At 43.6% G+C, this 25,554-nt stretch overlaps 14 non-coding genes across 14 annotated transcripts; 4 read left to right on the top strand and 10 right to left on the bottom strand.

Annotated features, from left to right (window-relative positions):
• Positions 1-7,015: 7,015 nt before the first annotated feature.
• Positions 7,016-7,122, bottom strand: LOC144026440 (U6 spliceosomal RNA). The gene has a single exon (XR_013285150.1). It is a non-coding gene; the product is annotated as a U6 spliceosomal RNA (small nuclear RNA).
• A 972-nt stretch (positions 7,123-8,094) lies between these two features.
• Positions 8,095-8,208, bottom strand: LOC144026485 (U5 spliceosomal RNA). The gene has a single exon (XR_013285194.1). It is a non-coding gene; the product is annotated as a U5 spliceosomal RNA (small nuclear RNA).
• Positions 8,209-8,567: 359 nt separating this feature from the next.
• Positions 8,568-8,681, bottom strand: LOC144026461 (U5 spliceosomal RNA). The gene has a single exon (XR_013285170.1). It is a non-coding gene; the product is annotated as a U5 spliceosomal RNA (small nuclear RNA).
• Positions 8,682-9,040: 359 nt separating this feature from the next.
• LOC144026493 (U5 spliceosomal RNA) lies at positions 9,041-9,154 on the bottom strand. The gene has a single exon (XR_013285201.1). It is a non-coding gene; the product is annotated as a U5 spliceosomal RNA (small nuclear RNA).
• A 359-nt stretch (positions 9,155-9,513) lies between these two features.
• LOC144026451 (U5 spliceosomal RNA) lies at positions 9,514-9,627 on the bottom strand. The gene has a single exon (XR_013285161.1). It is a non-coding gene; the product is annotated as a U5 spliceosomal RNA (small nuclear RNA).
• Positions 9,628-10,567: 940 nt separating this feature from the next.
• LOC144026496 (U5 spliceosomal RNA) lies at positions 10,568-10,681 on the top strand. Its single transcript, XR_013285204.1, has one exon. It is a non-coding gene; the product is annotated as a U5 spliceosomal RNA (small nuclear RNA).
• Positions 10,682-10,976: 295 nt separating this feature from the next.
• LOC144026475 (U5 spliceosomal RNA) lies at positions 10,977-11,089 on the top strand. The gene has a single exon (XR_013285184.1). It is a non-coding gene; the product is annotated as a U5 spliceosomal RNA (small nuclear RNA).
• Positions 11,090-19,619: 8,530 nt separating this feature from the next.
• LOC144026443 (U6 spliceosomal RNA) lies at positions 19,620-19,726 on the bottom strand. The gene has a single exon (XR_013285153.1). It is a non-coding gene; the product is annotated as a U6 spliceosomal RNA (small nuclear RNA).
• A 975-nt stretch (positions 19,727-20,701) lies between these two features.
• On the bottom strand, positions 20,702-20,815 carry LOC144026484 (U5 spliceosomal RNA). Its single transcript, XR_013285193.1, has one exon. It is a non-coding gene; the product is annotated as a U5 spliceosomal RNA (small nuclear RNA).
• A 359-nt stretch (positions 20,816-21,174) lies between these two features.
• LOC144026460 (U5 spliceosomal RNA) lies at positions 21,175-21,288 on the bottom strand. Its single transcript, XR_013285169.1, has one exon. It is a non-coding gene; the product is annotated as a U5 spliceosomal RNA (small nuclear RNA).
• Positions 21,289-21,647: 359 nt separating this feature from the next.
• Positions 21,648-21,761, bottom strand: LOC144026458 (U5 spliceosomal RNA). Its single transcript, XR_013285168.1, has one exon. It is a non-coding gene; the product is annotated as a U5 spliceosomal RNA (small nuclear RNA).
• Positions 21,762-22,701: 940 nt separating this feature from the next.
• Positions 22,702-22,815, top strand: LOC144026495 (U5 spliceosomal RNA). The gene has a single exon (XR_013285203.1). It is a non-coding gene; the product is annotated as a U5 spliceosomal RNA (small nuclear RNA).
• A 295-nt stretch (positions 22,816-23,110) lies between these two features.
• On the top strand, positions 23,111-23,223 carry LOC144026474 (U5 spliceosomal RNA). Its single transcript, XR_013285183.1, has one exon. It is a non-coding gene; the product is annotated as a U5 spliceosomal RNA (small nuclear RNA).
• Positions 23,224-24,551: 1,328 nt separating this feature from the next.
• Positions 24,552-24,658, bottom strand: LOC144026439 (U6 spliceosomal RNA). The gene has a single exon (XR_013285149.1). It is a non-coding gene; the product is annotated as a U6 spliceosomal RNA (small nuclear RNA).
• Between the last annotated feature and the right edge of the window lie 896 nt (positions 24,659-25,554).

Genomic DNA, 25,554 nt, shown 5'->3' with positions numbered 1-25,554 from the left:
CGAAAACATGGATCAAAACCTGGAACTTCAACAACTTCAAGCTCTTTTATTGCCTCTTCTCGTGTGAAAGCAGAGGCTGAAATAGCTGCTCTTCTCACTCGTCAGAAACTACTCAAACAAAAACAAGAGCTGGACCAGCAACAAGAGGAAATAAAGAAAAGGAAAGAGAGATTTGATCTTGAAGTGGAAATTGCCGCTGCTCAAGCTAGGATGCATGTCCTAAGAACTTCAGGCAGTAGTGTGAAAGGCAGCAGATGTAAGAAACCAGATGGAATGGAACCCTATGAAGCCAGAGGGGCTCACGCTGCTCTTAATCCTGAGGTTGATTCATTTGTCCCTGGTGGGCAAAGTCAGTATGACAGTCGAATCACATCAAAGTCTCATCTACCACAGACTAACAAAAAGAAAACCACTGATGGTGTTGCAACTCAGATAGACCATCAGAGGTTGCCTCAATATCCGATGGCTCCTACTGTGAATATTTCAACTTCCCAGTATGCAGTCAACCCACGTGCTCAGGTGCCAGTCACTGATGACTCTAACAACTTGGTATCCATCATGGCAAGGCAAAACGAAATCTCGGCTCTGTTGGCACAGCAACACAGCATCTCTCATTTGCCCAAAAGAGAGATCCAGGTGTTTGATGGAGATCCTCTGCATTATCATTCCTTTATGAGAGCCTTTGAGCACAATGTAGAGGAAAGGACAGATGATGCAGGAGACTGTCTGCACTTTCTAGTACAGTACACAAGAGGAGAACCACGAGCACTTGTTCGGAGCTGTCAACAAATGCCTGCAGACAGAGGATATCAACGAGCTAAAGCTTTGTTAGAAGAACATTTTGGGAATGAGCAAAAAATTGCTTCAGCCTATCTGGACAAGGCACACTCATGGCCTGTGGTTAAGGCAGAAGATATCAAATCATTCCAAGCATATAGTCTCTTTTTAAAAGGATGCTGCAATGCAATGGATGACATACAATATATGTCTGAGCTAAACATGCCTTCAAGCATGCTGATGGTGATTAAGAAGTTGCCATATAAACTGAGAGATAAGTGGAGGTCAGTAGCTTGTGATATTCAAGAGACTCGTCAACAAAGAGCTACTTTTTCTGACATCGTCAATTTCATTGAGCGGCAAGTAAAGATTGCAGCAGACCCTGTATTTGGCAACATACAGGACACGCCAAAAAGAATGCAAAATAAAGATAGCAGCAAAAGTAACTATCAGCATCGTATACAAAATCAAGGAAGCACCTTTGCTACTACAGTAGCTTCAGTTGATGAAAAGGCTGATGTGAAGAAAGAAGGAGTCTTGCTGGACAAAAGATCCTGCCGATACTGCAAGGGTGGACATGCATTGGAACTGTGTTCTCTACTGGGAAAGAGGACGCATGTAGAAAAGATGGCTTTTCTAAAAGAGCATGGAGTCTGCTTTGGCTGTATGCGCATTGGGCACATTAGTAAGGACTGCAGGAGACGACTGTCATGCAAAACATGTGGAGCCAATCATCCAACTATTCTTCACATTCACCAAAAGAACAAGGACCAAGATAAAGACCAAGGAAATGTAGAAAATACAAAGGAACCAGTGGGCAGCTCTTTGGTGGCGGTGCAAAGTAGTGGTCTCACTCGGGCCGGTGATCATGACTGCAAGCTCTCTATTGTGCCAGTTAAAGTCAAGTCTCAAAAAGGACAAACAATTGTGGAAACGTATGCTTTCTTGGATCAAGGCAGTTCCAGCTCCTTTTGTACAACAAGTCTAATGAATAAGCTGAATGTTCCAGGAAGAGGAACTAAAATAATCTTGCGCACTATGGGCCAGGAAAAGCTTGTGGGAAGTTGCATTGTATCAAATCTGGAAGTAGCTGGCCTGGAAAGTGACCTCTACATAGACTTGCCACATGTCTTTACACAAAAGAAAATGCCTGTGTGCAAGAGTAACATACCTCGGGAGCAGAATCTCATTAGATGGCCATATTTGCGAGGAGTACACCTACCTGAAATTGATGCTGAAATAGAGCTTTTAATCGGCTTGAATGCACCAAGAGCCCTGGAACCATTGAAGGTGATTCCAAGTGAAAATGGTGGGCCATATGCTGTTCAAACAATGTTAGGATGGACTGTTAATGGACCAATGTCTGGTGACACAGACTTGGAGCAATCACACATCACTGTTAATCGCATATCTGTGGTGAAATTAGATGAACTGTGGAAGCAACAGTTTCAGCTAGACTTCCCTGAATGTGAACACGGAGAGCAACTGGGTCCTTCTAGAGAAGATTGCCAGTTTATGGAAATGATGAAAAGCACTGTAAAGCTGGTGAATGGTCATTACACCATTGGTTTGCCGTTGAAGAAAAGAAATGTGCACATGCCTGACAACCGGAAGTTAGCAGAGCAACGCGCCTTGAACCTCAAAAGTAGGTTTCGAAAACATGCTGTATTTCATGCAGATTATGCTGCTTTCATGCTCAACATGATTACTTGCGGTCATGCTGAGAAGGTGCCTGCAGATGAGGTGGCATGTAGTCCTGGCAAAATTTGGTACATCCCGCACCATGGTGTGTACCATCCGCAAAAGAAGAAACTTCGAGTGGTGTTTGACTGTGCTGCATCATTTCAAGGAATGTCCTTGAACTCCCAGTTGCTGCAAGGACCTGATTTTACCAGCTCACTAATTGGAGTCATAAGCAGATTCAGGAAGGAGCCCAATGTCTTGATAGCAGATATTGAGGCCATGTACCACCAGGTGCGTGTACCACATGAAGACTGTAACCTACTAAGATTTCTCTGGTGGCCCAATGGGAACTACTCTCAACCAATGGAGGAATACAGGATGTGTGTCCATCTCTTCGGCGCAACATCTTCGCCAAGCTGTGCAAACTTTGCCTTGAGAAAATGTGCAGAAGACAACATCCATTTGTTCAGTCTGCAAGCTGTGGATACCATTATGTACAACTTCTATGTAGATGACTGTCTTGTCTCAGTTCCCACTGAAGCTGAAGCGATTGCCCTCTATCGTGAACTTCGAGCCATCTGTGCCAAAGGTGGCTTTCAGCTAAAGAAGTGGATGAGCAACAGCAGAAATGTGTTGTTAGCAATCCCTGAAGAGGAGAGGGCAATGGATGTAAAAGAAATGGATTTGGACCATGGAACATTTCCTGTTGAGAGAGTACTTGGTGTGCAGTGGTGTATCCAGTCAGACACATTCAAGTTCAAAATCTCCATCCAAGATCGACCTTTGACACGTAGAGGGATCTTGTCCGTGGTCAGTGCCATTTATGACCCACTTGGAGTGCTTGCGCCAGTGGTGTTAAGGGCCAAATTCATCCTGCAGGACTTGTGTAGAAAAGGCCTTGGTTGGGACGAGATCATACCCACACCCATTGCACTGGAATGGATGAATTGGCTACAGGAGCTCCACTTGCTTGAAGATTTCAAGATCAACAGATGTTTTAAGCCTGTGGACTTTGGCACTGTAGCTTCTGCCCAACTACATCATTTTGCAGATGCAAGTGAAGTAGGTTATGGAACAGCTGCGTACCTACTTCTACGTAACACTGATGGAAAGCTGTGTAGTATTCTCATCATGGGAAAATCCAGGGTGGCGCCCTTAAAACCAACTACCATTCCCCGATTGGAGCTAACAGCAGCTGGATAGGTTTTGGAAAAGGGAGCTGCAGATGGCATTGCTAGACTCTGTGTTTTGGACTGACAGCACGGCAGTGCTAAAATACATCAACAACAAAACCTCCAGATTCAGGACTTTTGTGGCCAACAGGGTCTCGGAGATCCTTGGAGCATCTGAAACGACTCAGTGGAGATATGTGAACTCCTTGTCTAATCCAGCAGATGTTGCTTCCAGGGGACTTGGAGTGACGTCATTCTTAAAGGATGAACAATGGATGTGTGGCCCACAATTCCTGAGAACAGAGGAGCAATGGCCTTCATATACATTAAGGTATGAAGAACTATCGGAGCAAGATGACCCTGAGCTTAGAAAGAGCATATTGGCCAATGCTGTTTCAGTCCAGAGTGATGACTCAGTGTCTCAATTGATTGACCGCTCCTCATCTTGGGCCCACCTGAAACGAGTGATGAGTTGGATCTTGAAGTTCAAATACACACTTTTAAGCCTCTGGAAGACAAGGAAGAAAGTCAATGTGTTGCCATCACAATCAAACGGTGATGAGAAGAAAAAGAAAAACATTGTGAAAAGGAAGCCCCAGTGTGCCAAACCTTTAATTGATGTTTTTCTCACTGTGGAAGACATACAAGAGGCAGAGTTGGAAATAATCAAGTTGTGCCAAAGGAAAAGATTCCCAGAGGAGTTTTCTAGCCTCCTAAAGAATCAAAATGTGAAACGGACGAGCCACATCTATAAACTGAATCCAAAGCTTGATAATGGCATCTTGAGAGTTGGTGGAAGACTTGGAAAGGCAGCAATGCCAGAAGAGTCAAAGCATCCCATCATATTGGCAAAAGACCTGCACATTTCTGACCTTATCTTGAGGCAAGTCCACAAAGAAATTGGCCATGCTGGAAGAAGCCACATGTTGTCAAAACTACGTCAGAAATACTGGATTACTGGGGCCAGTGTGGCCATACGAAAAATCTTGGCCAAATGTGTCGTCTGTCGACGGGTTCTGGCAGTGCCAGCTAGCCAACAGATGGCAGATCTGCCACGCAACAGGATTTCTCCAGATGAACCACCATTCACCTCAGTAGGAGTTGATTGTTTCGGACCATTTGAAGTGAAACAAGGAAGATCTAAAGTGAAAAGATATGGAGTGATCTTCACCTGCTTAGCATTGAGAGCTGTGCACATTGAAGTAGCAGCGTCACTGGAAACAGATTCCTTTATCAACGCCTTGCGTCGCTTTATTGCACGAAGAGGACAAGTCAAAGAACTCTGTTCGGACAATGGAACCAACTTTGTTGGCGCTGATCGAGAGTTAAAACGATCTCTGGAGCAACTGAATCAGTCTAGGATCCATGATGAACTCCTGCAGAAAGGAATAAAGTGGAAATTTAATCCTCCTGGTGGTTCCCATCATGGAGGGGCCTGGGAGCGATTAATTCGTTCAATCCGGAAAGTTCTCAACTCTACTTTGAGAGTGCAAACTCTGGATGACGACTGTCTCCACACTGTGCTGTGCGAAGTTGAAGCTATCATTAATAGCAGACCAATAACAAAGGCATCATCAGACCCAAATGACCTTGAGGCTCTGACTCCTAATCATCTCCTTCTTCTCAAAGGGAAGCCAACCATTCCTCCTGGTGTTTTCCAAAAAGAGGACCTATATTCTGTCCGCAGATGGAAACAAATACAGTATATCTCCGACCTCTTTTGGAAAAGATGGACAAAAGAGTACCTGCCACAACTTCAAGAGCGCCAAAAATGGAACAGAATCAAACGCAACTTTGTTCCTGGAGACATTGTGCTTATTGTGGATGACTCTGCACCCCGCAACTCATGGACCATGGGAAAAGTTGTCAAGGCTGTTCCGGATAAAGAAGGACTTGTTCGGCAAGTCAAGATCCAGACCAGGACAAGCTATCTGGACAGGCCAGTTACAAAGATTTGTCTGCTTCTAGCAGAAGAGGACACCTGAAGGATGGCTTGATTTGACATGACTTTGACTTTGTGACAGACATCATTCTATCTAGGCTCCGAAAGTTCTGGAACCTCTGGCCTAGGGACATTAAGACACATGACGACACGTGGAAACCTCTTCATTCAAGGACACTCCAAAAGAACTATTTTCATATTTGTAAAAAAAAAAAAAAAAAGCAAAAAAATGTTAATCTTGTTTGCATGTATTCTATGTCAAGTTGTTTCGTGTTATTATTGTTAGGTAATTATTATGTAATAATAATTAGGGGCCGGTATGTAGAGGCAGGGATATGTTGTCTGAGATGCCAGTAGGGGTCAGTGGTGTCTGTGTGTTTATGTATGAGTGGGCGGAGCTGTGTGTGTGGGTGTGTCACAAAGGTAGAGTGATTGCTTAATCAATGTCACCTGTGTTGCTGAAATGTTTGCTTGTTGGTACAGGAAGAGAGGAGGCAGGGTGCTGTTATTTTCTGTTGACCGCTAGATTGACGCTAGATTGACGCTATATTGACACTATATTGATGTTAGATTACCACCATTTGTCCCAACCTGCAAGTTCACCTTCAGTAATTGTACATAAGAAAGTATAGTATTGAAGAGTCAAATAAACACCTACAAACTGCAGTAAAGGCCTCAAGTTTCCATCTTGGAATCAGCGTGTCGGACAGAGCCCCTTCTTCTTATCTTAGTGACTAAATTTGGTTTGGATAGTCACAACAGTACGACTGTTGTTGCTAATGCCGAGGTTGTATTTTTCTCTCAGGTGTCAGACTTGGGTGCTATGATTTAATCAACGTGCAACGTTATTCTTCAGCGAATACTTAATAAAGTTGCAAATTAGGCTTCCCGGCCAAGAGTAATGGTCAGCGCCATCAGTGTGGCTCTCAGATCATTCTCGGCTGTGACCGTCTGTCATCAGTCACGCGGCAACTAGTCAGAGAGTGCAAAGCTCATTCTGGAGTGTCCCATGGAAAAACACAAATGATCAGGAAGTAACGTGCAGATCAAGCCAATCCGGTGATGTTGTAATCCATCCAGTTTCTTCACCGCTTACTCCTCACAAGGGTCGCGGAGCCTACCACAGCTGGCTTCAGGCAGTAGGTGGTGTACACCCTGAACTGGTTGCCAGCCAATCACACGGGACACGGTCGAACAACCAACCACACTCACAAGCACAATTCAGGGCACCCAATTAACCTGCCATGCATGTCTTTTGGAATGTGTAAGGAAACTGGAGAACCCCGGAGAAGACCAATGCAGGCACAGGGAGAACATACAAACTCTACCCAGGAAGGCCGGAGCCTGGACTCCATCTTGCGTCCTTAGCACTGGGAGGCGAACGTGCTAACCAGTCAACCACAGTGCCCTAAAATCAGTTAAGACGATAAAGTAGAGAAAAAAAAAGTGGATCCGCTTCACGAGATTGCGTGTCATCCTTGCGCAGGGGCCATGCTAATCTTCTCTGTATTGTATCCAATTTTTCATGTGTGCTGCCGGAGCTAGCACACTGACTTCTGTATGCGGCCATCCTTTTAAACCATGATTAGCAGAATCACCCCTCAATGACGGTGGCGACCTTTACTGTATAACCCCGGTCGGCAGCACCCGGAAACCAGTCAAACCCTAAAAATGAGGAATGTTTTCCGAGATATTGGAAGATCCATCCACTGGATGCGATTGGCTTTCTTTGTGTTATTGGAATTGTCAGGATTCTTGAAATTTGCTGTGATGTAGGCTGAATTAGGCCATCTATGCAATTTTAAAGGTATATAGTGACGCTATGTATTATGTAATAACTATGTTGTGTTTACTATATTGTATCAATTGTCAACTTATAGTCAAGTTCACTTTAGGGTCATGTTCAACTATAAGCCTATGGCACTCTCTAGTGTTCATTAAGACATCAATATAATTAATTATGTTAATGAGAAGGTTCGCAGTACTTGAGATACCAATAAAACCAGTGGTCATCAGGATGTTACACCCCGAAAGAAAGAAGGGGATGGCTTTGTATGTTGCTATAAGACCATGAAGACCAATCTCATCTCTTTCTTCTGTAGCTCTGCTCCCGATGCAAACTGAGTAACTCGTGTCTTGTGTCAAGAAATCCTTGTCTGCAGCTTGCATCCCGGCCTCCGGGACTTTATTTTAGTCTGAACCTGAGTTTTCAAAAGTAGTCATTTTGCAACGTGATTCCTGCTAGTTCTTCAAGTGAAGCTTGCACCAGTCCTGCGACATCTGATTCACGATCACGGCTGAGTGAATAAGGAAACTTCTTTTAGCACCAGCCTGTTTGGAGAACAACGGTGCCTTTGTGTCAGTGTCCCGGCACGTGGCGTCCGCCAGACACCTTCTGCCTGCCCAGCGCAAGGCCGAGAGGCTGGCGCTACTACAATGGAAGGAGGGACCTAATTTGGTACCAGTGTTAAAATGTATGTATGAACCCAGTGACGTTGATTCATTTTGATTCTTCAGAAATGCTCTGAATGAGCAGAGCAGGAAACATTTGACATAAACTCTGTCTACTGCTCTCCACTGAAATTTTTAGTAAAACACGAAAGATTTGTACGTTTTGAAGAGAAGCGTGAGCTGGTTCAGTATTTGCCAGAGAAAACAAATAGCCTTTGGCTGATACACCTGACAGTCAAGGTGTCACTTTGTTTCTCATGCACCGACCAAATTCAATTTCAGCGCTAAAATGTATGTATGAACCGGGGGATGAACTTGGGCAATTAGTTACCGAGCGAAAGGAATGGATGGCGTCAATCACGCAATGACTCGTTGTACAGCACACGATCAAAGAGACCAGAAAAAAAGCCAAAGTGTGTTTCTTGTATAAACTCATACAAAAAAAATTATGCTTCCATAACAGTTGTATCATCAATGGGTTAGCTGCTTTGTTGTACCAGAGTAGAAAGCGTACAGTTTGATTTATTTTCATTCTTCAGAAATGTTCTGCTTGAGCAGAGCAGCAAAAAATTGGCATGAACTCTTGCTACCACTCTCCACGGAAATCTTTAGTAAAAGGCGAAAGATTTGTACGTTTTGAAGAGAAGCGTGAGCTGGTTCAGTATGTGCCAGAGAAAACAAATAGCCTTTGGCTGATACCCCTGACAGTCAAGGTGTCAGTTTGTTTCTCATGCACCGACCAAATTCAATTTCAGCGCTAAAATGTATGTATAAACCGGGGGATGAACTTGGGCAATTAGTTACCGAGCGAAAGGAATGGATGGCGTCAATCACGCAATGACTCGTTGTACAGCACACGATCAAAGAGACCAGAAAAAAAGCCAAAGTGTGTTTCTTGTATAAACTCATACAAAAAAAATTATGCTTCCATAACAGTTGTATCATCAATGGGTTAGCTGCTTTGTTGTACCAGAGTAGAAAGCGTACAGTTTGATTTATTTTCATTCTTCAGAAATGTTCTGCTTGAGCAGAGCAGCAAAAAATTGGCATGAACTCTTGCTACCACTCTCCACGGAAATCTTTAGTAAAAGGCGAAAGATTTGTACGTTTTGAAGAGAAGCTTGAGCTGGTTCAGTATGTGCCAGAGAAAACAAATAGCCTTTGGCTGATACCCCTGACAGTCAAGGTGTCAGTTTGTTTCTCATGCACCGACCAAATTCAATTTCAGCGCTAAAATGTATGTATGAACCGGGGGATGAACTTGGGCAATTAGTTACCGAGCGAAAGGAATGGATGGCGTCAATCACGCAATGACTCGTTGTACAGCACACGATCAAAGAGACCAGAAAAAAAGCCAAAGTGTGTTTCTTGTATAAACTCATACAAAAAAAATTATGCTTCCATAACAGTTGTATCATCAATGGGTTAGCTGCTTTGTTGTACCAGAGTAGAAAGCGTACAGTTTGATTTATTTTCATTCTTCAGAAATGTTCTGCTTGAGCAGAGCAGCAAAAATTTGGCATGAACTCTTGCTACCACTCTCCACGGAAATCTTTAGTAAAAGGCGAAAGATTTGTACGTTTTGAAGAGAAGCGTGAGCTGGTTCAGTATGTGCCAGAGAAAACAAATAGCCTTTGGCTGATACACCTGACAGTCATGGTGTCACTTTGTTTCTGATGCATTATGGAAGGCACTGGCCAAATTCGACATTGGCGTTACCCAGGGACTAACAAGTTTAAAACAAAAATATTTGTACAGTATGATCCGGGGGACTAACCTTCTCAATTGGCTTTCCGAGGGAGAGGAATGGATGGCGTGAATATGCATCGTACAACGCACAATGGTCAGCGCCATCAGTGTGGCTCTCAGATCATGAGACGGGAATCAAAGGCGAGGTCGAGACTAGTTGGGCAAAGTTGGTGGATCAGCAAGAGGCTTAGTCTGACAAACTGGTGTATCAGCTGCCAAAGGCAGCCAAATCAACACAAAACAACAACACCAAACAGGTGTGGGAAGAAAGAAGAAAAAACGTGATGCTCTCCACTCCCATTCGTTCCTTGAAGTATGAAATGCATCTTGGGATATATTCACAGCCAAGCCTTCACCAAGCAACAACCGATGCATCCTTGGTTTAAGCTAGCAAAAAAGAACGACATCCAGGAATTCCGTGTGGTCTTGGCTTATGCATACTTTCGATTGGAACAGTAACTGGACCGCCATTGATTAAGTCTCGCGAAATCACAAGGATGTAAGTAAAATTTTTAACCGATGTATGTTGTACAAAAACATTTTGAAACAACCAAATAGTAGTACAAATCCATTGAAAGCAAGTCACATGATGTAACTGCGCTGAATTACGGAAATACGCCAGTGAGATATGTGCCTGGGAAGTACGTTCTTGAGACCGGGCTTACCAAGACCCTGCTCGTTGCGTTACAAGAACGTACTCTGTGTTCTTGAGATTGACAAACAGCCAAAGTGACACCATAACTGTGAAGTGTATCAGCCAAAGGCTATTTGTTTTCTGTCGCACAGACCGAAACAGCTCACGTTTCTCTACAAAATGTCCAAATATTTCGCCTTTTATTAAAGATTTCTGTGGAGAGGGATAGAGGAGTTTATGTCAATTTTGTTGCTGCTCTGCTTAATCAGAGCATTTTAGTTAGTGTTGTTAGAGTTGTAGTTGGGTTTTGAAAGATGAACCGCCTTTGGCTTTGTTCCCAGGGTCTTTGTCCGCTGGCTGTACAATAACTTATCGCATTATTGACGCCGTCCATTGCTCTCCCTTGGAAACCAATTGCAAAAGTTCATCCACCGGTTCATTCATACATTTTAGCGCTGAAATTGAATTTGGTCAGTGCCTTTCATAATGCATCAGAAACCAAGTGACACCTTACTCTCAGGGGTATCAGCTAAAGGCTATTTGTTTTCTGTAGCACACACACTGAAACAGCTCACGTTTCTCTTCAAAATGTACAAATCTTTTGCCTTTTACTAAAGATTTCTGTGGAGAGGGATAGAAGGAGTTTATGTCAATTTTTTTGCTGCTTTATTCAATCAGCACATCTCTGAAGGATGAAAATGAATGAAATTGTACCCTTTCTGCTCTGGTAATACAAAATGGCTAACCCATTGATGGTACGTGTAGAGGCAGGGATATGTTGTCTGAGATGCCAGTAGGGGTCAGTGGTGTCTGTGTGTTTATGTATGAGTGGGCGGAGCTGTGTGTGTGGGTGTGTCACAAAGGTAGAGTGATTGCTTAATCAATGTCACCTGTGTTGCTGAAATGTTTGCTTGTTGGTACAGGAAGAGAGGAGGCAGGGTGCTGTTATTTTCTGTTGACCGCTAGATTGACGCTAGATTGACGCTATATTGACACTATATTGATGTTAGATTACCACCATTTGTCCCAACCTGCAAGTTCACCTTCAGTAATTGTACATAAGAAAGTATAGTATTGAAGAGTCAAATAAACACCTACAAACTGCAGTAAAGGCCTCAAGTTTCCATCTTGGAATCAGCGTGTCGGACAGAGCCCCTTCTTCTTATCTTAGTGACTAAATTTGGTTTGGATAGTCACAACAATTGTCAACAGAAACTTCAAGCTTCATAGCCAACACCTCTGATGCTTTGTTGGATTTGTGCACCCAATGGACCACTTAGCCACTATGGATGACCGTGAGTAAATTTGAATGGTGTGACGGAACTCAGCGCTACTCATGGTATGTGTTATTCATCTGTGATGTTTCTAATTGCCTGGACACAGTTGATGCTGAGCACACCTACATATTGGATGTACATGGACGCTGTGGCCGTTTGATGTCATTCTTGTGGAAAAGTGGATCGCTTGTTTGTGCACACTACTTATGTGAAGTGGAAGTTGATGATACTCAAGTCTGAACCAGAGTGTGAACTGTGACTTGCTTTCTGGACTGCTGAGGTGCATATTTTGCTTGATGTCAATATGAGTGGATCAAAAGCTGGGTCAAGTGCGAATCAATCTAAGCTTGGTTCAAACACAAATGAAACTAATGAAAACAATGAAAGTGTCAAGAGAAAAATCATTCTCACTGAAAAGGCCTTATTGTGTAAAATGGAAAGACTTCAAAAGGAACGGCAAACAAGAGTAAATAAGATGAAAGGTGTCATTATTGCTTTGAAGGAGCTTATGGACGATGATGACAATGGTTTTCAAGTGCAAAAACAACTGGACATTTTAATCTTATTGCATGGTGAGGCAATTTCACTACATGGGTCACTGATGGAACTTGTACCTGAACAGGAAAAGGATAAACAACAAATGTGGTTTTCAAGTATCAACACATACAACCAAGGATTCATCGAAGATGTGAAATGCTGGCTCTCTGAAATAAAGAAACAAATCTCAAGAAATGCAACAACTAACAATGTGGAGAAACCATCACATAATGGGCTTGAAAATTCTCAAAGCTTGCCATTACATGAGTCACGTTTTGATTGTAAACCTTGTGACATGAAACAGGATGACATGCCTCAAAAAACGGACCATGTGATACAGGATGATATTCAACCAAATGACAGCATTTCAAATGTTGGAAATCGAAAACATGGATCAAAACCTGGAACTTCAACAACTTCAAGCTCTTTTATTGCCTCTTCTCGTGTGAAAGCAGAGGCTGAAATAGCTGCTCTTCTCACTCGTCAGAAACTACTCAAACAAAAACAAGAGCTGGACCAGCAACAAGAGGAAATAAAGAAAAGGAAAGAGAGATTTGATCTTGAAGTGGAAATTGCAGCTGCTCAAGCTAGGATGCATGTCCTAAGAACTTCAGGCAGTAGTGTGAAAGGCAGCAGATGTAAGAAACCAGATGGAATGGAACCCTATGAAGCCAGAGGGGCTCACGCTGCTCTTAATCCTGAGGTTGATTCATTTGTCCCTGGTGGGCAAAGTCAGTATGACAGTCGAATCACATCAAAGTCTCATCTACCACAGACTAACAAAAAGAAAACCACTGATGGTGTTGCAACTCAGATAGACCATCAGAGGTTGCCTCAATATCCGATGGCTCCTACTGTGAATATTTCAACTTCCCAGTATGCAGTCAACCCACGTGCTCAGGTGCCAGTCACTGATGACTCTAACAACTTGGTATCCATCATGGCAAGGCAAAACGAAATCTCGGCTCTGTTGGCACAGCAACACAGCATCTCTCATTTGCCCAAAAGAGAGATCCAGGTGTTTGATGGAGATCCTCTGCATTATCATTCCTTTATGAGAGCCTTTGAGCACAATGTAGAGGAAAGGACAGATGATGCAGGAGACTGTCTGCACTTTCTAGTACAGTACACAAGAGGAGAACCACGAGCACTTGTTCGGAGCTGTCAACAAATGCCTGCAGACAGAGGATATCAACGAGCTAAAGCTTTGTTAGAAGAACATTTTGGGAATGAGCAAAAAATTGCTTCAGCCTATCTGGACAAGGCACACTCATGGCCTGTGGTTAAGGCAGAAGATATCAAATCATTCCAAGCATATAGTCTCTTTTTAAAAGGATGCTGCAATGCAATGGATGACATACAATATATGTCTGAGCTAAACATGCCTTCAAGCATGCTGATGGTGATTAAGAAGTTGCCATATAAACTGAGAGATAAGTGGAGGTCAGTAGCTTGTGATATTCAAGAGACTCGTCAACAAAGAGCTACTTTTTCTGACATCGTCAATTTCATTGAGCGGCAAGTAAAGATTGCAGCAGACCCTGTATTTGGCAACATACAGGACACGCCAAAAAGAATGCAAAATAAAGATAGCAGCAAAAGTAACTATCAGCATCGTATACAAAATCAAGGAAGCACCTTTGCTACTACAGTAGCTTCAGTTGATGAAAAGGCTGATGTGAAGAAAGAAGGAGTCTTGCTGGACAAAAGATCCTGCCGATACTGCAAGGGTGGACATGCATTGGAACTGTGTTCTCTACTGGGAAAGAGGACGCATGTAGAAAAGATGGCTTTTCTAAAAGAGCATGGAGTCTGCTTTGGCTGTATGCGCATTGGGCACATTAGTAAGGACTGCAGGAGACGACTGTCATGCAAAACATGTGGAGCCAATCATCCAACTATTCTTCACATTCACCAAAAGAACAAGGACCAAGATAAAGACCAAGGAAATGTAGAAAATACAAAGGAACCAGTGGGCAGCTCTTTGGTGGCGGTGCAAAGTAGTGGTCTCACTCGGGCCGGTGATCATGACTGCAAGCTCTCTATTGTGCCAGTTAAAGTCAAGTCTCAAAAAGGACAAACAATTGTGGAAACGTATGCTTTCTTGGATCAAGGCAGTTCCAGCTCCTTTTGTACAACAAGTCTAATGAATAAGCTGAATGTTCCAGGAAGAGGAACTAAAATAATCTTGCGCACTATGGGCCAGGAAAAGCTTGTGGGAAGTTGCATTGTATCAAATCTGGAAGTAGCTGGCCTGGAAAGTGACCTCTACATAGACTTGCCACATGTCTTTACACAAAAGAAAATGCCTGTGTGCAAGAGTAACATACCTCGGGAGCAGAATCTCATTAGATGGCCATATTTGCGAGGAGTACACCTACCTGAAATTGATGCTGAAATAGAGCTTTTAATCGGCTTGAATGCACCAAGAGCCCTGGAACCATTGAAGGTGATTCCAAGTGAAAATGGTGGGCCATATGCTGTTCAAACAATGTTAGGATGGACTGTTAATGGACCAATGTCTGGTGACACAGACTTGGAGCAATCACACATCACTGTTAATCGCATATCTGTGGTGAAATTAGATGAACTGTGGAAGCAACAGTTTCAGCTAGACTTCCCTGAATGTGAACACGGAGAGCAACTGGGTCCTTCTAGAGAAGATTGCCAGTTTATGGAAATGATGAAAAGCACTGTAAAGCTGGTGAATGGTCATTACACCATTGGTTTGCCGTTGAAGAAAAGAAATGTGCACATGCCTGACAACCGGAAGTTAGCAGAGCAACGCGCCTTGAACCTCAAAAGTAGGTTTCGAAAACATGCTGTATTTCATGCAGATTATGCTGCTTTCATGCTCAACATGATTACTTGCGGTCATGCTGAGAAGGTGCCTGCAGATGAGGTGGCATGTAGTCCTGGCAAAATTTGGTACATCCCGCACCATGGTGTGTACCATCCGCAAAAGAAGAAACTTCGAGTGGTGTTTGACTGTGCTGCATCATTTCAAGGAATGTCCTTGAACTCCCAGTTGCTGCAAGGACCTGATTTTACCAGCTCACTAATTGGAGTCATAAGCAGATTCAGGAAGGAGCCCAATGTCTTGATAGCAGATATTGAGGCCATGTACCACCAGGTGCGTGTACCACATGAAGACTGTAACCTACTAAGATTTCTCTGGTGGCCCAATGGGAACTACTCTCAACCAATGGAGGAATACAGGATGTGTGTCCATCTCTTCGGCGCAACATCTTCGCCAAGCTGTGCAAACTTTGCCTTGAGAAAATGTGCAGAAGACAACATCCATTTGTTCAGTCTGCAAGCTGTGGATACCATTATGTACAACTTCTATGTAGATGACTGTCTTGTCTCAGTTCCCACTGAAGCTGAAGCGATTGCCCTCTATCGTGAACTTCGAGCCATCTGTGCCAAAGGTGGCTTTCAGCTAAAGAAGTGGATGAGCAACAGCAGAAATGTGTTGTTAGCAATCCCTGAAGAGGAGAGGGCAATGGATGTAAAAGAAATGGATTTGGACCATGGAACATTTCCTGTTGAGAGAGTACTTGGTGTGCAGTGGTGTATCCAGTCAGACACATTCAAGTTCAAAATCTCCATCCAAGATCGACCTTTGACACGTAGAGGGATCTTGTCCGTGGTCAGTGCCATTTATGACCCACTTGGAGTGCTTGCGCCAGTGGTGTTAAGGGCCAAATTCATCCTGCAGGACTTGTGTAGAAAAGGCCTTGGTTGGGACGAGATCATACCCACACCCATTGCACTGGAATGGATGAATTGGCTACAGGAGCTCCACTTGCTTGAAGATTTCAAGATCAACAGATGTTTTAAGCCTGTGGACTTTGGCACTGTAGCTTCTGCCCAACTACATCATTTTGCAGATGCAAGTGAAGTAGGTTATGGAACAGCTGCGTACCTACTTCTACGTAACACTGATGGAAAGCTGTGTAGTATTCTCATCATGGGAAAATCCAGGGTGGCGCCCTTAAAACCAACTACCATTCCCCGATTGGAGCTAACAGCAGCTGGATACGTTTTGGAAAAGGGAGCTGCAGATGGCATTGCTAGACTCTGTGTTTTGGACTGACAGCACGGCAGTGCTAAAATACATCAACAACAAAACCTCCAGATTCAGGACTTTTGTGGCCAACAGGGTCTCGGAGATCCTTGGAGCATCTGAAACGACTCAGTGGAGATATGTGAACTCCTTGTCTAATCCAGCAGATGTTGCTTCCAGGGGACTTGGAGTGACGTCATTCTTAAAGGATGAACAATGGATGTGTGGCCCACAATTCCTGAGAACAGAGGAGCAATGGCCTTCATATACATTAAGGTATGAAGAACTATCGGAGCAAGATGACCCTGAGCTTAGAAAGAGCATATTGGCCAATGCTGTTTCAGTCCAGAGTGATGACTCAGTGTCTCAATTGATTGACCGCTCCTCATCTTGGGCCCACCTGAAACGAGTGATGAGTTGGATCTTGAAGTTCAAATACACACTTTTAAGCCTCTGGAAGACAAGGAAGAAAGTCAATGTGTTGCCATCACAATCAAACGGTGATGAGAAGAAAAAGAAAAACATTGTGAAAAGGAAGCCCCAGTGTGCCAAACCTTTAATTGATGTTTTTCTCACTGTGGAAGACATACAAGAGGCAGAGTTGGAAATAATCAAGTTGTGCCAAAGGAAAAGATTCCCAGAGGAGTTTTCTAGCCTCCTAAAGAATCAAAATGTGAAACGGACGAGCCACATCTATAAACTGAATCCAAAGCTTGATAATGGCATCTTGAGAGTTGGTGGAAGACTTGGAAAGGCAGCAATGCCAGAAGAGTCAAAGCATCCCATCATATTGGCAAAAGACCTGCACATTTCTGACCTTATCTTGAGGCAAGTCCACAAAGAAATTGGCCATGCTGGAAGAAGCCACATGTTGTCAAAACTACGTCAGAAATACTGGATTACTGGGGCCAGTGTGGCCATACGAAAAATCTTGGCCAAATGTGTCGTCTGTCGACGGGTTCTGGCAGTGCCAGCTAGCCAACAGATGGCAGATCTGCCACGCAACAGGATTTCTCCAGATGAACCACCATTCACCTCAGTAGGAGTTGATTGTTTCGGACCATTTGAAGTGAAACAAGGAAGATCTAAAGTGAAAAGATATGGAGTGATCTTCACCTGCTTAGCATTGAGAGCTGTGCACATTGAAGTAGCAGCGTCACTGGAAACAGATTCCTTTATCAACGCCTTGCGTCGCTTTATTGCACGAAGAGGACAAGTCAAAGAACTCTGTTCGGACAATGGAACCAACTTTGTTGGCGCTGATCGAGAGTTAAAACGATCTCTGGAGCAACTGAATCAGTCTAGGATCCATGATGAACTCCTGCAGAAAGGAATAAAGTGGAAATTTAATCCTCCTGGTGGTTCCCATCATGGAGGGGCCTGGGAGCGATTAATTCGTTCAATCCGGAAAGTTCTCAACTCTACTTTGAGAGTGCAAACTCTGGATGACGACTGTCTCCACACTGTGCTGTGCGAAGTTGAAGCTATCATTAATAGCAGACCAATAACAAAGGCATCATCAGACCCAAATGACCTTGAGGCTCTGACTCCTAATCATCTCCTTCTTCTCAAAGGGAAGCCAACCATTCCTCCTGGTGTTTTCCAAAAAGAGGACCTATATTCTGTCCGCAGATGGAAACAAATACAGTATATCTCCGACCTCTTTTGGAAAAGATGGACAAAAGAGTACCTGCCACAACTTCAAGAGCGCCAAAAATGGAACAGAATCAAACGCAACTTTGTTCCTGGAGACATTGTGCTTATTGTGGATGACTCTGCACCCCGCAACTCATGGACCATGGGAAAAGTTGTCAAGGCTGTTCCGGATAAAGAAGGACTTGTTCGGCAAGTCAAGATCCAGACCAGGACAAGCTATCTGGACAGGCCAGTTACAAAGATTTGTCTGCTTCTAGCAGAAGAGGACACCTGAAGGATGGCTTGATTTGACATGACTTTGACTTTGTGACAGACATCATTCTATCTAGGCTCCGAAAGTTCTGGAACCTCTGGCCTAGGGACATTAAGACACATGACGACACGTGGAAACCTCTTCATTCAAGGACACTCCAAAAGAACTATTTTCATATTTGTAAAAAAAAAAAAAAAAAGCAAAAAAATGTTAATCTTGTTTGCATGTATTCTATGTCAAGTTGTTTCGTGTTATTATTGTTAGGTAATTATTATGTAATAATAATTAGGGGCCGGTATGTAGAGGCAGGGATATGTTGTCTGAGATGCCAGTAGGGGTCAGTGGTGTCTGTGTGTTTATGTATGAGTGGGCGGAGCTGTGTGTGTGGGTGTGTCACAAAGGTAGAGTGATTGCTTAATCAATGTCACCTGTGTTGCTGAAATGTTTGCTTGTTGGTACAGGAAGAGAGGAGGCAGGGTGCTGTTATTTTCTGTTGACCGCTAGATTGACGCTAGATTGACGCTATATTGACACTATATTGATGTTAGATTACCACCATTTGTCCCAACCTGCAAGTTCACCTTCAGTAATTGTACATAAGAAAGTATAGTATTGAAGAGTCAAATAAACACCTACAAACTGCAGTAAAGGCCTCAAGTTTCCATCTTGGAATCAGCGTGTCGGACAGAGCCCCTTCTTCTTATCTTAGTGACTAAATTTGGTTTGGATAGTCACAACAGTACGACTGTTGTTGCTAATGCCGAGGTTGTATTTTTCTCTCAGGTGTCAGACTTGGGTGCTATGATTTAATCAACGTGCAACGTTATTCTTCAGCGAATACTTAATAAAGTTGCAAATTAGGCTTCCCGGCCAAGAGTAATGGTCAGCGCCATCAGTGTGGCTCTCAGATCATTCTCGGCTGTGACCGTCTGTCATCAGTCACGCGGCAACTAGTCAGAGAGTGCAAAGCTCATTCTGGAGTGTCCCATGGAAAAACACAAATGATCAGGAAGTAACGTGCAGATCAAGCCAATCCGGTGATGTTGTAATCCATCCAGTTTCTTCACCGCTTACTCCTCACAAGGGTCGCGGAGCCTACCACAGCTGGCTTCAGGCAGTAGGTGGTGTACACCCTGAACTGGTTGCCAGCCAATCACACGGGACACGGTCGAACAACCAACCACACTCACAAGCACAATTCAGGGCACCCAATTAACCTGCCATGCATGTCTTTTGGAATGTGTAAGGAAACTGGAGAACCCCGGAGAAGACCAATGCAGGCACAGGGAGAACATACAAACTCTACCCAGGAAGGCCGGAGCCTGGACTCCATCTTGCGTCCTTAGCACTGGGAGGCGAACGTGCTAACCAGTCAACCACAGTGCCCTAAAATCAGTTAAGACGATAAAGTAGAGAAAAAAAAAGTGGATCCGCTTCACGAGATTGCGTGTCATCCTTGCGCAGGGGCCATGCTAATCTTCTCTGTATTGTATCCAATTTTTCATGTGTGCTGCCAGAGCTAGCACACTGACTTCTGTATGCGGCCATCCTTTTAAACCATGATTAGCAGAATCACCCCTCAATGACGGTGGCGACCTTTACTGTATAACCCCGGTCGGCAGCACCCGGAAACCAGTCAAACCCTAAAAATGAGGAATGTTTTCCGAGATATTGGAAGATCCATCCACTGGATGCGATTGGCTTTCTTTGTGTTATTGGAATTGTCAGGATTCTTGAAATTTGCTGTGATGTAGGCTGAATTAGGCCATCTATGCAATTTTAAAGGTATATAGTGACGCTATGTATTATGTAATAACTATGTTGTGTTTACTATATTGTATCAATTGTCAACTTATAGTCAAGTTCACTTTAGGGTCATGTTCAACTATAAGCCTATGGCACTCTCTAGTGTTCATTAAGACATCAATATAATTAATTATGTTAATGAGAAGGTTCGCAGTACTTGAGATACCAATAAAACCAGTGGTCATCAGGATGTTACACCCCGAAAGAAAGAAGGGGATGGCTTTGTATGTTGCTATAAGACCATGAAGACCAATCTCATCTCTTTCTTCTGTAGCTCTGCTCCCGATGCAAACTGAGTAACTCGTGTCTTGTGTCAAGAAATCCTTGTCTGCAGCTTGCATCCCGGCCTCCGGGACTTTATTTTAGTCTGAACCTGAGTTTTCAAAAGTAGTCATTTTGCAACGTGATTCCTGCTAGTTCTTCAAGTGAAGCTTGCACCAGTCCTGCGACATCTGATTCACGATCACGGCTGAGTGAATAAGGAAACCTCTTCTTTTAGCACCAGCCTGTTTGGAGAACAACGGTGCCTTTGTGTCAGTGTCCCGGCACGTGGCGTCCGCCAGACACCTTCTGCCTGCCCAGCGCAAGGCCGAGAGGCTGGCGCTACGACAATGGAAGGAGGGACCTAATTTGGTACCAGTGTTAAAATGTATGTATGAACCCAGTGACGTTGATTCATTTTGATTCTTCAGAAATGCTCTGAATGAGCAGAGCAGGAAACATTTGACATAAACTCTGTCTACTGCTCTCCACTGAAATTTTTAGTAAAACACGAAAGATTTGTACGTTTTGAAGAGAAGCGTGAGCTGGTTCAGTATTTGCCAGAGAAAACAAATAGCCTTTGGCTGATACACCTGACAGTCAAGGTGTCACTTTGTTTCTCATGCACCGACCAAATTCAATTTCAGCGCTAAAATGTATGTATGAACCGGGGGATGAACTTGGGCAATTAGTTACCGAGCGAAAGGAATGGATGGCGTCAATCACGCAATGACTCGTTGTACAGCACACGATCAAAGAGACCAGAAAAAAACCCAAAGTGTGTTTCTTGTATAAACTCATACAAAAAAAATTATGCTTCCATAACAGTTGTATCATCAATGGGTTAGCTGCTTTGTTGTACCAGAGTAGAAAGCGTACAGTTTGATTTATTTTCATTCTTCAGAAATGTTCTGCTTGAGCAGAGCAGCAAAAAATTGGCATGAACTCTTGCTACCACTCTCCACGGAAATCTTTAGTAAAAGGCGAAAGATTTGTACGTTTTGAAGAGAAGCGTGAGCTGGTTCAGTATGTGCCAGAGAAAACAAATAGCCTTTGGCTGATACCCCTGACAGTCAAGGTGTCAGTTTGTTTCTCATGCACCGACCAAATTCAATTTCAGCGCTAAAATGTATGTATGAACCGGGGGATGAACTTGGGCAATTAGTTACCGAGCGAAAGGAATGGATGGCGTCAATCACGCAATGACTCGTTGTACACCACACGATCAAAGAGACCAGAAAAAAAGCCAAAGTGTGTTTCTTGAATAAACTCATACAAAAAAAATTATGCTTCCATAACAGTTGTATCATCAATGGGTTAGCTGCTTTGTTGTACCAGAGTAGAAAGCGTACAGTTTGATTTATTTTCATTCTTCAGAAATGTTCTGCTTGAGCAGAGCAGCAAAAAATTGGCATGAACTCTTGCTACCACTCTCCACGGAAATCTTTAGTAAAAGGCGAAAGATTTGTACGTTTTGAAGAGAAGCGTGAGCTGGTTCAGTATGTGCCAGAGAAAACAAATAGCCTTTGGCTGATACACCTGACAGTCATGGTGTCACTTTGTTTCTGATGCATTATGGAAGGCACTGGCCAAATTCGACATTGGCGTTACCCAGGGACTAACAAGTTTAAAACAAAAATATTTGTACAGTATGATCCGGGGGACTAACCTTCTCAATTGGCTTTCCGAGGGAGAGGAATGGATGGCGTGAATATGCATCGTACAACGCACAATGGTCAGCGCCATCAGTGTGGCTCTCAGATCATGAGACGGGAATCAAAGGCGAGGTCGAGACTAGTTGGGCAAAGTTGGTGGATCAGCAAGAGGCTTAGTCTGACAAACTGGTGTATCAGCTGCCAAAGGCAGCCAAATCAACACAAAACAACAACACCAAACAGGTGTGGGAAGAAAGAAGAAAAAACGTGATGCTCTCCACTCCCATTCGTTCCTTGAAGTATGAAATGCATCTTGGGATATATTCACAGCCAAGCCTTCACCAAGCAACAACCGATGCATCCTTGGTTTAAGCTAGCAAAAAAGAACGACATCCAGGAATTCCGTGTGGTCTTGGCTTATGCATACTTTCGATTGGAACAGTAACTGGACCGCCATTGATTAAGTCTCGCGAAATCACAAGGATGTAAGTAAAGTTTTTAACCGATGTATGTTGTACAAAAACATTTTGAAACAACCAAATAGTAGTACAAATCCATTGAAAGCAAGTCACATGATGTAACTGCGCTGAATTACGGAAATACGCCAGTGAGATATGTGCCTGGGAAGTACGTTCTTGAGACCGGGCTTACCAAGACCCTGCTCGTTGCGTTACAAGAACGTACTCTGTGTTCTTGAGATTGACAAACAGCCAAAGTGACACCATAACTGTGAAGTGTATCAGCCAAAGGCTATTTGTTTTCTGTCGCACACACCGAAACAGCTCACGTTTCTCTACAAAATGTCCAAATATTTCGCCTTTTATTAAAGATTTCTGTGGAGAGGGATAGAGGAGTTTATGTCAATTTTGTTGCTGCTCTGCTTAATCAGAGCATTTTAGTTAGTGTTGTTAGAGTTGTAGTTGGGTTTTGAAAGATGAACCGCCTTTGGCTTTGTTCCCAGGGTCTTTGTCCGCTGGCTGTACAATAACTTATCGCATTATTGACGCCGTCCATTGCTCTCCCTTGGAAACCAATTGCAAAAGTTCATCCACCGGTTCATTCATACATTTTAGCGCTGAAATTGAATTTGGTCAGTGCCTTTCATAATGCATCAGAAACCAAGTGACACCTTACTCTCAGGGGTATCAGCTAAAGGCTATTTGTTTTCTGTAGCACACACACTGAAACAGCTCACGTTTCTCTTCAAAATGTACAAATCTTTTGCCTTTTACTAAAGATTTCTGTGGAGAGGGATAGAAGGAGTTTATGTCAATTTTTTTGCTGCTTTATTCAATCAGCACATCTCTGAAGGATGAAAATGAATGAAATTGTACCCTTTCTGCTCTGGTAATACAAAATGGCTAACCCTTTGATGGTACGACTGTTGTGGAAACCTGAGTTGTAGTTAGGTTTTGAAACATGAACCGCGTTTGGCTTTGTTTGGCTCTTTGTCCGCTGTACGACAACTCATCGCATTATTGACACCGTCCATTGCTCTCGCTCGGAAACCAATTGCGCAAGTTCATCCACCGGCTCATACATGCATTTTAGCCCTGAAATCGAAATTGTTCGTGCCTTCAATAATGCACCAGCTATTGCTTTTTGCGTACTTGCAATTGGAACTGTACTTGGGCCGCGACTGATGACGAATCAAGACATCACGAGGACGTAAGTACAGACAAGAATGCGTATTGAGAAACGGCCTTTATTTCTGATGCATTTTGGAAGGCACTGGCCAAATTCGACATCGGCGTTACCCAGCGACTAACAAGTTTAAAACAAAAATATTTGTACAGTACGATCCGGGGGTTACTAACCTTCTCAATTGGCTTTCCGAGCGAGAAGAATGGATGGCGTCGATCACGCATCGTACAATGCACAATCATGCAGCATATGTCATAGAATGGACTGGGCATGCCACAGAAATGGCTATGCATTCAAAATGCTATGCTAGTCTGTTGTTGCTAATGCCGAGGTTGTATTTTTCTCTCAGGTGTCAGACTTGGGTGCTATGATTTAATCAACGTGCAACGTTATTCTTCAGCGAATACTTAATAAAGTTGCAAATTAGGCTTCCCGGCCAAGAGTAATGGTCAGCGCCATCAGTGTGGCTCTCAGATCATTCTCGGCTGTGACCGTCTGTCATCAGTCACGCGGCAACTAGTCAGAGAGTGCAAAGCTCATTCTGGAGTGTCCCATGGAAAAACACAAATGATCAGGAAGTAACGTGCAGATCAAGCCAATCCGGTGATGTTGTAATCCATCCAGTTTCTTCACCGCTTACTCCTCACAAGGGTCGCGGAGCCTACCACAGCTGGCTTCAGGCAGTAGGTGGTGTACACCCTGAACTGGTTGCCAGCCAATCACACGGGACACGGTCGAACAACCAACCACACTCACAAGCACAATTCAGGGCACCCAATTAACCTGCCATGCATGTCTTTTGGAATGTGTAAGGAAACTGGAGAACCCCGGAGAAGACCAATGCAGGCACAGGGAGAACATACAAACTCTACCCAGGAAGGCCGGAGCCTGGACTCCATCTTGCGTCCTTAGCACTGGGAGGCGAACGTGCTAACCAGTCAACCACAGTGCCCTAAAATCAGTTAAGACGATAAAGTAGAGAAAAAAAAAGTGGATCCGCTTCACGAGATTGCGTGTCATCCTTGCGCAGGGGCCATGCTAATCTTCTCTGTATTGTATCCAATTTTTCATGTGTGCTGCCGGAGCTAGCACACTGACTTCTGTATGCGGCCATCCTTTTAAACCATGATTAGCAGAATCACCCCTCAATGACGGTGGCGACCTTTACTGTATAACCCCGGTCGGCAGCACCCGGAAACCAGTCAAACCCTAAAAATGAGGAATGTTTTCCGAGATATTGGAAGATCCATCCACTGGATGCGATTGGCTTTCTTTGTGTTATTGGAATTGTCAGGATTCTTGAAATTTGCTGTGATGTAGGCTGAATTAGGCCATCTATGCAATTTTAAAGGTATATAGTGACGCTATGTATTATGTAATAACTATGTTGTGTTTACTATATTGTATCAATTGTCAACTTATAGTCAAGTTCACTTTAGGGTCATGTTCAACTATAAGCCTATGGCACTCTCTAGTGTTCATTAAGACATCAATATAATTAATTATGTTAATGAGAAGGTTCGCAGTACTTGAGATACCAATAAAACCAGTGGTCATCAGGATGTTACACCCCGAAAGAAAGAAGGGGATGGCTTTGTATGTTGCTATAAGACCATGAAGACCAATCTCATCTCTTTCTTCTGTAGCTCTGCTCCCGATGCAAACTGAGTAACTCGTGTCTTGTGTCAAGAAATCCTTGTCTGCAGCTTGCATCCCGGCCTCCGGGACTTTATTTTAGTCTGAACCTGAGTTTTCAAAAGTAGTCATTTTGCAACGTGATTCCTGCTAGTTCTTCAAGTGAAGCTTGCACCAGTCCTGCGACATCTGATTCACGATCACGGCTGAGTGAATAAGGAAACCTCTTCTTTTAGCACCAGCCTGTTTGGAGAACAACGGTGCCTTTGTGTCAGTGTCCCGGCACGTGGCGTCCGCCAGACACCTTCTGCCTGCCCAGCGCAAGGCCGAGAGGCTGGCGCTACGACAATGGA

Source organism: Festucalex cinctus, chromosome 9 (genome assembly GCF_051991245.1).
Source record: "Festucalex cinctus isolate MCC-2025b chromosome 9, RoL_Fcin_1.0, whole genome shotgun sequence".
NCBI classification, from domain to species: Eukaryota; Metazoa; Chordata; class Actinopteri; order Syngnathiformes; family Syngnathidae; genus Festucalex; species Festucalex cinctus.
This window is presented reverse-complemented; position numbering and strand designations above follow the sequence as displayed.